The sequence below is a fragment of the Musca autumnalis genome, unplaced genomic scaffold (genome assembly GCF_047663935.1).
Source record: "Musca autumnalis isolate F117 unplaced genomic scaffold, ASM4766393v1 scaffold_4, whole genome shotgun sequence".
NCBI lineage: Eukaryota > Metazoa > Arthropoda > Insecta > Diptera > Muscidae > Musca > Musca autumnalis.
Genome location: NW_027411977.1, coordinates 228,731,339 through 228,745,996, shown reverse-complemented (window position 1 = coordinate 228,745,996; position 14,658 = coordinate 228,731,339). Strand labels below are relative to the sequence as shown.

General features: G+C 26.1%; 1 protein-coding gene across 1 annotated transcript in view; it reads left to right on the top strand.

Moving 5' to 3' along the window:
- The window catches only part of LOC141403841 (F-box only protein 32), a 30,719-nt gene that overhangs the window by 8,762 nt on the left and 7,299 nt on the right, over window positions 1-14,658 (top strand). The window lies entirely within an intron of this gene.

The window sequence follows — 14,658 nt, the reverse complement described above, 5'->3', positions numbered from 1 at the left end:
TTCCGTAAAAAAATCTGTTATCGGTAATATTTTTTTTAGAAAATATTGTTATCGATAATATTTTTTAACCAAAATATTGTTATCGATCATATATTTATTAGAACATATTTTTAGCAATAATATTTTCCATAGAAAATGTTGTTATCGTTAATGTTTTTCATTGAAAATGTTGTTATCGCTAATATTTTTAGTAGAAAATGCTATCATCGATAATATTTTTCATAGAAAATATTGTTATAGATAACATTTTTCATAAAAAAAAATTTTGTCGATAATATTTTTTATAGAAAATGCTGTTATCGTTAATAGTTTTCATACCAAATTTTATTATCGATCATATTATTAATAGAAAACGCTGTTATCGAAAATATTTTTCATAAGAAACATTTTTATCGATAGTATTTTCCACAAAAAATAATGTAATCGATATTATTTTTTATAAAAAAAATTGTTTTTTCCTAGAAAATATTGTTATTGATAATTTTTTTGTAGAAAACGATATTATCGGTAATATTTTTCATAGAAAATATTGTTATCGATAATATTTTTCTTAGAATATATTGTAATCGATAATATTTTTCTTAGAAAATATTGTTATCGATAAGATTTTTCTTAGAAAATGTTGTTATCGACAGTATGTTTCGTATAAAATATTGTTATCGAAAAAATTCGTCATAGAAATTGCTGCTATCCAAAAAAAAAATTTATAAAAAATGTTGTTATCGATAATATTTTTCATAGAAAATGCTGTTATCGAAAATATTTTTCAAGGAAAAAGTCGTTATCGATAATATTTGTCATAGAAAATGTAGTTATTGTTCACATTTCGATATTTTCTATTGAAAGTTTGTGTGTTTCCAACCTCGTTGGAAACCCTCTACTAAACTGAATGCTTTATCTAACTTGTTTTCAAAAACGACCAAAACAAAAACTAGCCGCCTCACAATAATTAAAGTTAACGCCAGCCAAGCATGAAATTAATTTCAGTCGAAAAGTGTGAATGTAGTTTTTGAATGGATTTCCGTTAACGCACGAACTTCTTCTTTGTTCCAGTTGGTTGTTGGACATCCATATCTCTTTCCAAAACCCCCCTTCTCCAGCCCTTTCTTAACGCCTTGCATTTTTAAAAACCAAACAAGAAAAAAACACATGTGGCAAGTGTATTGAATTAATATTTTTGTTTTATTTGTTTTGCATTTCTCGCCCGCTTAATTCCCCTTTGTTTTAATTCTTTTTTTGGCCATTAAATTTGTGGATGTGTGGATGATGGATATTGTGAATAGACATACTATGTATGGTGAAATAGAGATTGGCATAATTTTCATAATTATTTTAAGCAGTCAGGGCAGGTTGTTATGCTTGGTTTAGTCATAATTACAACAGCAAGAAAAAGAGGGAACCCCAATTAAAAATTAAGTTGTAAAAGTTTACAAGCATTTCAAAAATACATATGTACATATGTATATACGGGATTTGCAGATGGCTAGATAAAGTGGTAGTTGTGGTAACTTATCTTCATTTTCCCATTTAATGCCTTATCTTTTTCTTGAAATTTCATTTCGGGTTTTTCCCTCTAGCCCTACATTTTGAGTGATTGCAAGTGAATGTGAAATCTCTTTGTCCGTAGCCAACAATGACATATGACATGACATTTGCAAAAGAACTAGAAATCCACAAAGTCTTTTTATTTTTCTTTGATTAATTTGACATTGAATAGATGTTAGACGTTTGTTTCTTCTCGTTTATCTTTGCAAATTGAAAATTCTTTATAGGTCTCTACACAACTATCACTGTCCCCCCATAACTGTTATACATAGCCAGTATAACATAGTATAGCCCAGGAAAAAAAAACAACAATACTTTATCAGCTGTTTTATGCAACAATTTGCCAAAAGAGGCAAATATTGTTGTTGTTGCAATAAGGATAATGCACAAATATATATATATACTATATATGAATGTATATATAAATACATGTATAAAAACTTTGCTATATAAAGCCAAAATGTAGCAACAAATGCATTTGACAAATGACAGACACAGACAAAATGGAAAAGAGAGCAATCACTGAGCAGAGCAGAGTCTACAACAATAAACAAAAAGAGAAAAGTAAAAGGGAAATTTAAGATTTTTTTTTTTAATTTCATGGAAAATGAGGTGAAGGTTTCCTAGATGTAAATATGTAAGGTATGTATGAACATACATACATAAATATCTACTGTAATTAAACTGTAGGTTAGTCAGGATATTATTACTGTGAGATTGGTTATATTTTTAATAAAAAAAGATTGTTATCGCTAAAGTTTTGAGTAAAAATATTGTTATCGATAATATTTTCACTAGCAAATATTGTTATTACAAGTATTTTTTAAAATATTGTTATCAGTAATATATTCAGTTTTTGTTATCGATACTATTTTCTCTAGAAAATATTGTTATCGGTCCTATTTTCTATAGAAAATATTGTTATCGGTGGTACTTTCTTTAGAAAATATTACTATTGGTTATATTTTTTATAGAAAATATGACTATCGGTGATATTTTCTCTAGGAAATGTTGTTATCGGTAATATTTTCTATAGAAAAAAATTGTTATGGATACTATTTTTAATAGAAAATATTGCTATCGACACTATTTTTAATAGGAAATATTATTATCGTTACTATTATCAATAGAAACTATTGTTGTCTATACTATTTTCTATAGAAAATATTGTTATCGATACTATTTTTAATAGAAAATATTGCTATCGACACTATTTTTAATAGGAAATATTGTTATCGATACTATTATCAATAGAAACTATTGTTGTCGATAGAATTTTCTATAGAAAATATTGTTATCGATACTATTTTTATAGAAAATATTGTTATCGATACTATTTTCTATAGAAAATATTGTTATCAATACTATTTTCTATAGAAAGTATTGGTATCGATACAATTTTCTAAAGAAAATATTGTTATCGATACTATTTTCTATAGAAAATATTGTTATCGGTACTATTTTTATAGAAAATATAGTTATCGATACTATTTTCTATAGAAAATATTGTTATCGATACTATTTTCTATAGAAAATATTGTTATCTATACTATTTTCTATAAAAAAATATTGTTATCGATACTATTTTCTATAGAAAGTATTGTTATCGATACTATTTTCTATAGAAAATATTGTTATCGATACTATTTTATATAGAAGATATTGTTATCGATACTATTTTCAATAGAAAATATTGCTATCGGTAAAATTTTTTAAAATAATGTTATCGATACCATTTGTAATAGAAAATATTGTTATCAATACTATTTTCTATAGAAAATATTGTTATCAGTACTATTTTCTATAGAAAATATTGTTATTGATACTATTTTCTATAGAAAATAATGTTATCGACACTATTTGCTATAGAAAATATTGCTATCGATACTAATTTCTATAGATAATATTGTTATCGATACTATTTTCTATAGAAAATATTGTTATCGATACTATTTTCTATAGAAAATATTGTTATCGATACTATTTTCTATAGAAAATATTGTTATCGATGATATTTTGTCTAGAAAAAATTGTTATCAACACCATTTGCTATAGAAAATATTGTTATCGCTACTATTTTCTTCAGAAAATATTGTTATCGTTGATATTTTCCCTAGAAAACATTGTTATCGATATCATTTTATGTAAAAGCAATCGTTATCAACAATGTTTCTATACAAAGTAATGTAATCGGTAATGTTTTCTATGCAAAATATTGTTATCGATAACATTTTCTATACAAAATATTGTTATCGGTAATAGTATTTTCTGTAGAAAAAATTGTTATCGGTGATATTTTCTCTAAAAAATGTTGTTATCGATACCACTTTCTTTAGAAAATATTGTTATAGATACTATTTTTAATAGAAAATGTTATTATCGATACCTTTTTTCTACAGAAAATACTATTTTTTACTATTTTCTATTATAGATACTATATTTTCTATAGAAAATATTGTTATCGGTGAAGTTTTTTCTAGAAAATATTGTTATTCGTGAAGTTTTCTCTAGAAAATATTGTTATCGGTAATATTTTCTCTAGAAAATGTTGTTATCGAACCATTTGCTATAGAATGTTTTGTTATCAATACTATTTTTAATAGAAAATATTGTTATCGAAACTATATTCTATAAAACATATTGTTATCGATACCATTTTCTATAGAAAATATTGTTAACGATACTATTTTCTATAGAAAATGCTGCTAGTATTTCTACAGAAAATACTATTTTTTACTATTTTCTATTATAGATACTATATTTTTTATAGAAAATATTGAAAAAAAAAATTTTAGAAAAATTTTTTATCAACACCATTTGCTATAGAAAATATTGTTATTGATACTATTTTCTTCAGAAAATATTGTTATCGTTGATATTTTCCCTAGAAAACATTGTTATCGATATCATTTTATGTAAAAGCAATCGTTATCAACAATGTTTCTATACTAAGTAATGTAATCGGTAATGTTTTCTATACAAAATATTGTTATCGATAATATTGTTATCGATACTATTTTTAATAGAAAATATTATTATCGACTCCTTTTTTCTACAGAAAATACTATTTATACTATATTTTCTATAGAAAATATTGTTATCGGTGAAGTTTTCTCTAGAAAATATTGTTATCGAACCATTTGCTAAAGAAAATTTTGTTATCGATACTATTTTGAATAGAAAATATTGTTATCGAAACTATTTCTATAAAACATATTGTTATCGATACTATTTTACACAGCAAATTTTGTTATCGATACTATTTTCGACTGAAAATATTGTTATCGATACCATTTTCTACAGAAAATATTGTTATCGATACTATTTTCTACAGAATATATTGTTATCGATACCATTTTCTACAGAAAATATTGTTATCGATACTATTTTCTATAGAAAATATTGTTATCGATACTATTTTCTATAGATAATACTGTTATCGATGATATTTTCTCTAGAAAAAACTGTTATCAGCACCATTTTCTATAGAAAATATTTTTATCGATACTATTTTCTTCAGAAAATATTGTTATCGATACTTTTTTATAGAAAATATTGTTATCGATACTACTTTCAATAGAAAATATTGTTATCGGTGAAGTTTTCTCTAGAAAATATTGTTATCGGTGAAGTTTTCTCTAGAATATATTGTTATCGGTAATATTTTCTCTAGAAAATATTGTTATCGAACCATTTGCTATAGAAAATTTTGTTATCGATACTATTTTGAATAGAAAATATTGTTATGGAAACTATTTCTATAAAACATATTGTTATCGATACTATTTTTCACTGAAAATATTGTTATCGATACTATTTTCCACTAAAAAATATTGTTATCGATACCATTTTCTATAGAAAATATTGTTATCGATGATATTTTCATCGGTGTTCGTTATTGTTAATATGTTCCCCTTTTTTAAATTTCCAACCACTGTGTCTGACTTCTAAACTCATTAATATTTTACGCAGTTCCGATTGTTTACTCATTACATTTAAAGACGAAATGGACCATAAAAAAATAGTTTCGAAATATTCACTTAAAAGTTTGTTTTTCCCAGTTTCAACGACCTTTAACACAAATATTGTATTCCAAAATTACAAAATTCACGTGCGTGATTGTGTTTCAGTGGTTGGATGGTAAGATGGTAAGAACCAGCCACACACATGAAAAGTTTATTTTGATAAGAAACAAATGGTTCAGCGATTTAAACTTGGACGACCTAAAGTAAACTTTGAATTACAAAATTCAATAAAAAAAATAGTTCAATGATAAGTTTTTGTTTTTTAATTTGATAATTTGTGTAGCATTTAATTTGTAATTATCATAATTGATGTCAGTTGGTGGACACCCATGTCAAGCCAACAAAAAACTCTAAAAAAAATGCAAACTACCAAAAAAATTTAGGCCAATTAGACCTTCACCAATTTAAGGTCATTGCAGTGTTCTGTTTCGATTTTGGGTGTTCTTTTTCCGAAGGGGGAGATTTCCGTTTCGTCTTCCCTGTTTCCGCCGCTTGCCATTGTATTTCCTTTCACTTTTACTGCACAAATTGTGGCGGCTGATACTCTGACACTCTAAAATACCAAAAAAACAAAACCGCAAAATTCATCCACACAGACACCAGTAGTTTGGACATAATGTCCTTGTAATATACATACATATGTATGTATGTATGTGGTTGTGTTCTCTATGTAAATATCCTTGTATTTCCTTGCTGCAGTAAAAACTATGTGTGTGACCAGCATAGCAATTAGGATTGGCCATGTGGGTGGATGTGTGCATTTGACTTTGAGCATTTTTTGTGGAAACGAGTTGCATTTCAAGTTATTTCCTTGTTCTTTTCTGCTCTTTAATTACAGTTTAGCAATTCGAAAGGAAATAAAAAATTATAACACGGAAATTAAAACAATAAAAATATTTTCTATAGAAAATAAAATCGATAAAAATTTTTTCTATTGAAAATATGATCGATAACAGCATATTCTATAGAAAATGTGATCGATAACAGTATATTCTATAGAAAATATGATCGATAACAGCATATTCTATAGAAAATATGATCGATAACAGCACATTCTATAGAAAATATGATCGATAACAATATCTTCTTTAGAAAATAGGGTCGATAACAATGATTTTCTATAGAAAATATTATCGATAACAATATTTTCTATAGAAAACGTAATCGATAACAATATTTTCTATAGACAATATGATCGATAACAGCATATTCTGTAGAAAACATAATCGATAACAATATTTTCTATAGAAAATATGATCGATAACAATAATTTCTTTACAAAATAGGGTCGATAACAATATTTTCTATCGAAAAGAATAAGCGATAACAATGATTTTCTATAGAAATTCTGATCGATAACAATATTTTCTATAGAAAATATAAGCGATAACAATGATTTTCTATAGAAAATATAATCGATAACAATATTTTCTATAGAAAACATAATCGATAACAATATTTTCTATAGAAAATATGATCGATAACAGCATATTCTATAGAAAATATGATCGATAACAGCATATTCTATAGAAAATATGATCCATAACAATATTTTCTTTAGAAAATAGGGTCGATAACAATATTTTCTATAGAAAACATAATCGATAACAATATTTTCTATAGAAAACTTAATCGATAACAACATCTTCAATGGAAACAATAATCGATAACAACATTTCTACAGAAAATAAGATCGATAACAACATTTTCTATAGTAAATGTGACCGTTAACAATATTTTCTTTAGAAAATATGATCAATAACAATATTTTCTTTAGAAAATATGATCGATAAAAATATTTTCATTAGAAAATACGATCGATAGCAATATTTTCTTTAGAAAATATGATCGATGACAATATTTTCTATAATAAATAAAACGAATAGAAATTTTCCTACAGAAAGCATTATCGATAAAAACATTTTTTATAGAAATATGATCGATAACAATATTTTCTTAAGAAAATATTATCGATATTAGAATGTTTTTTTAGAAACTATAATCGATAACAATATTTTGTATAGAAATTGTAAACGATAACTACATTTTGTATGGAAATTAACAATATTTTCTATAAAATATTACCGATAACAACACTCTCTATAGAAAATATAACCACGTTTGCTGTAGAATAACGTTACCAATAACTGCATTTTCAATAAAAAATGCTACCGATAACAACATTTTCTATAGAAAATGTTACCTTTAACAACATTTTCTTTAGAAAATGTTACCGTTAACAACATTTTCTATTAAAAATGTTACCGTTAACAACATTTTCTATTAAAAATGTTACCGTTAACAACATTTTCTATAGAAAATGTCACCGATAACGACAATTTCTATGAAAAATATGATCGATAACGACATTTTCTACGTTTTTCCTACACTTTTTCTATATCGAATGTAATTCGATAATCACTTGCATATTACGTAAGTAATTTCGATGTAATCTATCTAATCCCAGATTACTTGGATAATATACTGCTAATCTTGAAAGTTAACATCAAAGCACTAGCGCGCGTCACATAAAAGTGGCCTTAAGCATGGCAATTTACTTTTTATGTGATTTTCCTGCAAGTATATAACAAGTCATGGTACAACAAAAAAGGTAGACATACACATTGTAAAAAAACATACATTCTTTAGAGGTTTTTTTTTTCAAACTATTTTTGTCATATACATATACTTCAATTTTATATACATATTATGTAGTTTCGCTATACTTTTATGTGATAGCTTTTGGTGGCATTGTTCTGATATTTTTTTTTGCGGAATGTCGTCTTCTTTGTGTATATTACTACTTTTGACCATAAACTAAGTATGACCCAGTTTCCGTCGCTAGTGACATACATAGGTAGGATTGAAGGTACATATCTACATATATCAGCATAGATACAATGAATTCTGTTCTAGATACAATTTGCCAATATGTATGTACATATTTTGCATTGTATTGTTGTCAGAGTGATGCTTCTGTTACTGACATCTTTGAAATCGAAATTTTTCTAAAGGACATGAAAGTAACGAGATGTTTTATAGACAAATTTGTTGCCAACAACTATCTTTATAGAAACAGTTGTTATCGACAACTATTTCTATAGAAAAAGTTGTTATCGACAACTATTTCTATAGAAAAAGTTGTTATCGACAACTATTTCTATAGAAAAAGTTTTTATCGACAACTATTTCTATAGAAAAAGTTGTTATCGACAACTATTTCTATAGAAAAAGTTGTTATCGACAACTATTTCTATAGAAAAAGTTGTTATCGACAACTATTTCTATAGAAAAAGTTGTTATCGACAACTATTTCTATAGAAAAAGTTGTTATCGACAACTATTTCTATAGAAAAAGTTGTTATCGACAACTATTTCTATAGAAAAAGTTGTTATCGACAACTATTTCTATAGAAAAAGTTGTTATCGACAACTATTTCTATAGAAAAAGTTGTTATCGACAACTATTTCTATAGAAAAAGTTGTTATCGACAACTATTTCTATAGAAAAAGTTGTTATCGACAACTATTTCTATAGAAAAAGTTGTTATCGACAACTATTTCTATAGAAAAAGTTGTTATCGACAACTATTTCTATAGAAAAAGTTGTTATCGACAACTATTTCTATAGAAAAAGTTGTTATCGACAACTATTTCTATAGAAAAAGTTGTTATCGACAACTATTTCTATAGAAAAAGTTGTTATCGACAACTATTTCTATAGAAAAAGTTGTTATCGACAACTATTTCTATAGAAAAAGTTGTTATCGACAACTTTTTCTATAGAAAAAGTTGTTATCGACAACTATTTCTATAGAAAAAGTTGTTATCGACAACTATTTCTATAGAAAAAGTTGTTATCGACAACTATTTCTATAGAAAAAGTTGTTATCGACAACTATTTCTATAGAAAAAGTTGTTATCGACAACTATTTCTATAGAAAAAGTTGTTATCGACAACTATTTCTATAGAAAAAGTTGTTATCGACAACTATTTCTATAGAAAAAGTTGTTATCGACAACTATTTCTATAGAAAAAGTTGTTATCGACAACTATTTGTATAGAAAAAGTTGTTATCGACAACTATTTCTATAGAAAAAGTTGTTATCGACAACTATTTCTATAGAAAAAGTTGTTATCGACAATTATTTCTATAGAAAAAGTTGTTATCGACAACTATTTCTACAGAAAAAGTTGTTATCGACAACTATTTCTACAGAAAAAGTTGTTATCGACAACTATTTCTATAGAAAAAGTTGTTATCGACAACTATTTCTATAGGAAAAGTTGTTATCGACAACTATTTCTATAGAAAAAGTTGTTATCGACAACTATTTCTATAGGAAAAGTTGTTATCGACAACTATTTCTATAGAAAAAGTTGTTATCGACAACTATTTCTATAGGAAAAGTTGTTATCGACAACTATTTCTATAGAAAAAGTTGTTATCGACAACTATTTCTATAGAAAAAGTTGTTATCGACAACTATTTCTATAGAAAAAGTTGTTATCGACACTATTTTATACAGAAAATATTGCTATCAACACTATTTTCTATAGAAAATATTGCTATCGACACTATTTTTTACAGAAAATATTGTTATCGATACTATTTTCTATAAAAAATGTTGTTATCGGCACAATTCTCCAAAGAAAATGTTGGTTAGGGTACTATTTTCTATGAAATACATTGCTATCGACGTATCGATATATAGTAAATATTGTTATCGATACAATTTTCCATTGAAAATATGTTCTAATATCGTTACTCCTCCTAATGTAACCCACAATATACTCCAATTCTTCCTAAAAATAGCTCTATGTCTAGAAAAGTTGTCGCCATTATTTGTGTACTCCATAACATCCTGCTTTCGATTTCGAATAAATATTTTATGAAATTTGTCTAAAAATATACAAAAGTCTCCCATTAACTTCACTAACAAAAAATATGACCGATTTTTCAACTATTTCGGAATACTCCTCTTACCCGCCCTCCCTCACCCCCTCACTTCTAGTCTCACATACGCCAAAGATAAATCATTGAACGACTAAACTGAATGACGATGCATGATGTCATGTCATCAAACGTTCGTTTACCTTTTGGTTTATATTTTCCGTATAATTTTCCTAGTCCCCATCCACTCTCCTTCTCCTCTTCATTACTGCACTGCATTGCAATATGAAAACAAAGTTCCCTAGCTAGATATAGTAAGGGATACGAGATGGGAGGAGGAACCAAACAAGACATAAAGCTAAAGAATTGTATAAAAATAAATTCAATTCTGTTCCTCATCATTACCAGAAGAAGCTGAAGAGAACGCATTCCCTTTTACAGATATGAAACAAACAGCATCCAAATGAAAGGCAGGCCGACCAACCGACTGACAGACAAACACACAGACAGACGACTACGATGAATGGCATCCATGAGATACATTTGGAGTTATTTTGATTTTCTTATGTTTTTCTACTTTTGTTTCTTCTATTCGATATGCATATTTTATAGTGTTGTTGTTGTTGTGGTAGTTGTTGCTTCTGTTCTTGTTGTTGTCGTCTTTAATTATAGTATTGCCCAGGCCTTATAATCTCTGCTTGCCTGCCATAGAGTTGGTACTTTAAACTTAAAAAAAAAATAGTGAAATAACATGAAAAGCTGCCACAACAACAACTATTTATTTATTTATTTTTAAATATAATTCTGAAGAACAAAGACTAAATTGAAACATTTCATTATTCAACTATGTACGACGCACCAGCTTTGTTAATGAAGTAACATCTCAATTGACAAAGAGATGAGAAGTGATGAGTTGATGCATGACAATGTCTGACAATGTCCATTGGATGTGCAGTTGGAGGAGAACAGAAGATAAAGTATATCCACTATTCAAATGATTGTTATTGATACTATTTTCTATAGAATATATTATAATCGACACTATTTTCTATAGAAAATATTGTAATCGATACTATTTTCTATAGAAAATATTGTTATCGGTACTATTTTCTATGGAAAAACATTGCTATTGACACTATTTTTTTATAAAATATTGTTATCGATACTATTTTCCACAGAAAATATTGTTAACGACTCTCTTTTGTATTGTTATCGACGCTGTTTTCCATAGAAAATATCGTTACGAAACACCGTTTTCTATACCAAATATTGTTATCGGCAGTTTATATAGAAAAAATTGTAATCCATACTATTTTGTGTAGAAAATATTGTTATCGACCCTATTTTCTATAGAAAATATTGTTATCGACCCTATTTGCATTACCATCGATACTATTTATCGACACTATTTTCTATAGAAAATATTGTTATCGATACTATTTTCTATAGAAAATATTGTTATCGACACTATTTTCTATAGACAATATTGTTATCGATACTATTGTCTATAGAAAATATTGTTATCGATACTATTTTCCACAAAAATATTGTTATCGACGCTGTTTTCCATAGAAACTATTGTTATCGACGCTGTTTTCCATAGAAACTATTGTATCTATTGTTATCGATACTATTTTCTATAGAAAATATTGTAATCGATACTATTTTCTATAGAAAATATTGTTATCGACACTATTTTCTATAGAAAATATTGTTATCGACACTGTTTTCTATAGAAAATATTGTTATCGCGACTATTTTTTATAGAAAATATTGTTATCGCGACTATTTTTTATAGAAAATATTGTTATCGACACTATTTTCTATAGAAAATATTGTTATCGACACTATTTTCCATAGAAAATATTGTTATCGATACTATTTTCTATAGAAAATATTGTTATCGCGACTATTTTTTATAGAAAATATTGTTATCGACACTATTTTCCATAGAAAATATTGTTATCGACGCTGTTTTCCATAGAAAATATTGTTATCGCCACTATTTTCTATAGAAAACATTGTTTTCGACACTATTTTTTATAGAAAATATTGTTATCGACACTATTCTCTATAGAAAATATTGTTATCGACACTATTCTCTATAGAAAATATTGTTATCGATACTATTTTCTATAGAAAATATTGTTATCGATACTATTTTTTATAGAAAATATTGTTATCGACACTATTTTCTATAGAAAATATTGTTATCGACACTATTTTCTATAGAAAATATTGTTATCGACACTATTTTCCATAGAAAATATTGTAATCGACACTATTTTCTATAGAAAATATTGTTATCGCGACTATTTTTTATAGAAAATATTGTTATCGATACTATTTTCTATAGAAAATATTGTTATCGACCCTGTTTTCGATAGAAAATATTGTTATCGATACTATTTTCTAAAGAAAATATTGTTATCGATACTATCGTCTATAGAAAAAAATGTCTATGGAAATTGGGGTCAATAACAATATTTTCCGTAGTCAAATGGGTCGATAACAACATTGTCATTAAAAATAGCTGTCGATAACCTATAAAATGATGTCGATAACAATATTTTCAATGGAAAATAGTGTCGATAACAATATTTTCTATGAAAAGTAATGTCGATAACAATATTTTCTATGAAAAGTAGTGACGATAATAATATTTTTCTGTAGAAAATACTGTCGATAACAATATTTGCTATTGTAAACAGTGTCGATTATAATATTTTCAATAGAAAATACTGTCGATAACAATTTTTTTTTTAAGAATATACTGTCGATAAGCACTTTTTCTATATAAACTGCCGATAACAATATTTTGTATAAAAAACTATCGATCAATATTTTCTATAGAAAATAATATCGATAACAATATAATCTATAGAAAATAGTGTCGATAACAATATTTTCTATAGAAAATAGTGTCGATAACTATGTTTTCTATAGAAATTAGTGTCGATAACAATATTTTCTATAGAAAATAGTATCGATAAAAATATTTTCTATAGACAATAGTAACGATAACAATATTTTCTTTAGAAAACAGTGTCGATAACAATATTTTCTATAGAAAATAGGGTCGATAACAATATTTTCCATTGACAATAGTATTGATACCAATATTTTCTATAGCAAATAGTATCGATAACAATGTTTTCTATAGAAAATAGTGTCGATAATAATATTTTGTATAGAAAATAGTGTCGATAACAATATTTGCTATCGAAAACAGCGTCGATAACAATTTTTTCTTTAGAAAATAGTGTCGATAACAATGATTCTATAGAAAATAGTGCCGATTACAATATTTTCTATGGTAAATAGTATCTATAACGATATTTTCTACAGCAAATAGTGTCGACAACAATATTTTCTATAGAAAATAGTGTCGATAACAATATTATCTATGGAAAATAGTATCGATAACAATATTTTCTATAAAAAATAGTGTAGATAACAATATTTTCTATAGAAAATAGTGCCGATAACAATATTTGCTATAAAAAATAGTATCGATAACAATATTTTCTATAGAAAATAGTATCGATAACAATATTTTCTATAGAAAATAGTATCGATAACAATATTTTCTATAGAAAATAGTGTCGATAACAATATTTTTTATAGAAAATAGTATCGATTACAATATTTTGTTTAGAAAATAGTATAGATAACAATATTTTCTACAGAAAATAGTGTCGTTAACAATATTTTCTATAGAAAATAGTGTCGATAACAATAGTTTCTATGGAAAACAGCGTCGATAACAATATTTTCTACAGAAAATAGTGTCGATAACATTATTTTCTATCGAAAACAGCGTCGATTACATTTTTTTCTATAGACGATAGTATCGATAACAATATTTTCTTTAGAAAATAGTATCGATAACAATATTTTCTATCGAAAACAGGGTCGATAACAATATTTTCTATAGAAAATAGTATCGATGACAATATTTTCTATAGAAAATAGTATCGATGACAATATTTTCTATAGAAAATAGTATCGATGACAATATTTTCTATAGAAAATAGTATCGATGACAATATTTTCTATAGAAAATAGTATCGATAACAATATTTTCTATAGAAAATAGTATCGATAACAATATTTTCTATTTTCTATACTATTTTCTATAGAAAATATTGTCATCGATACTATTTTCTATAGAAAATATTGTTATCGACCCT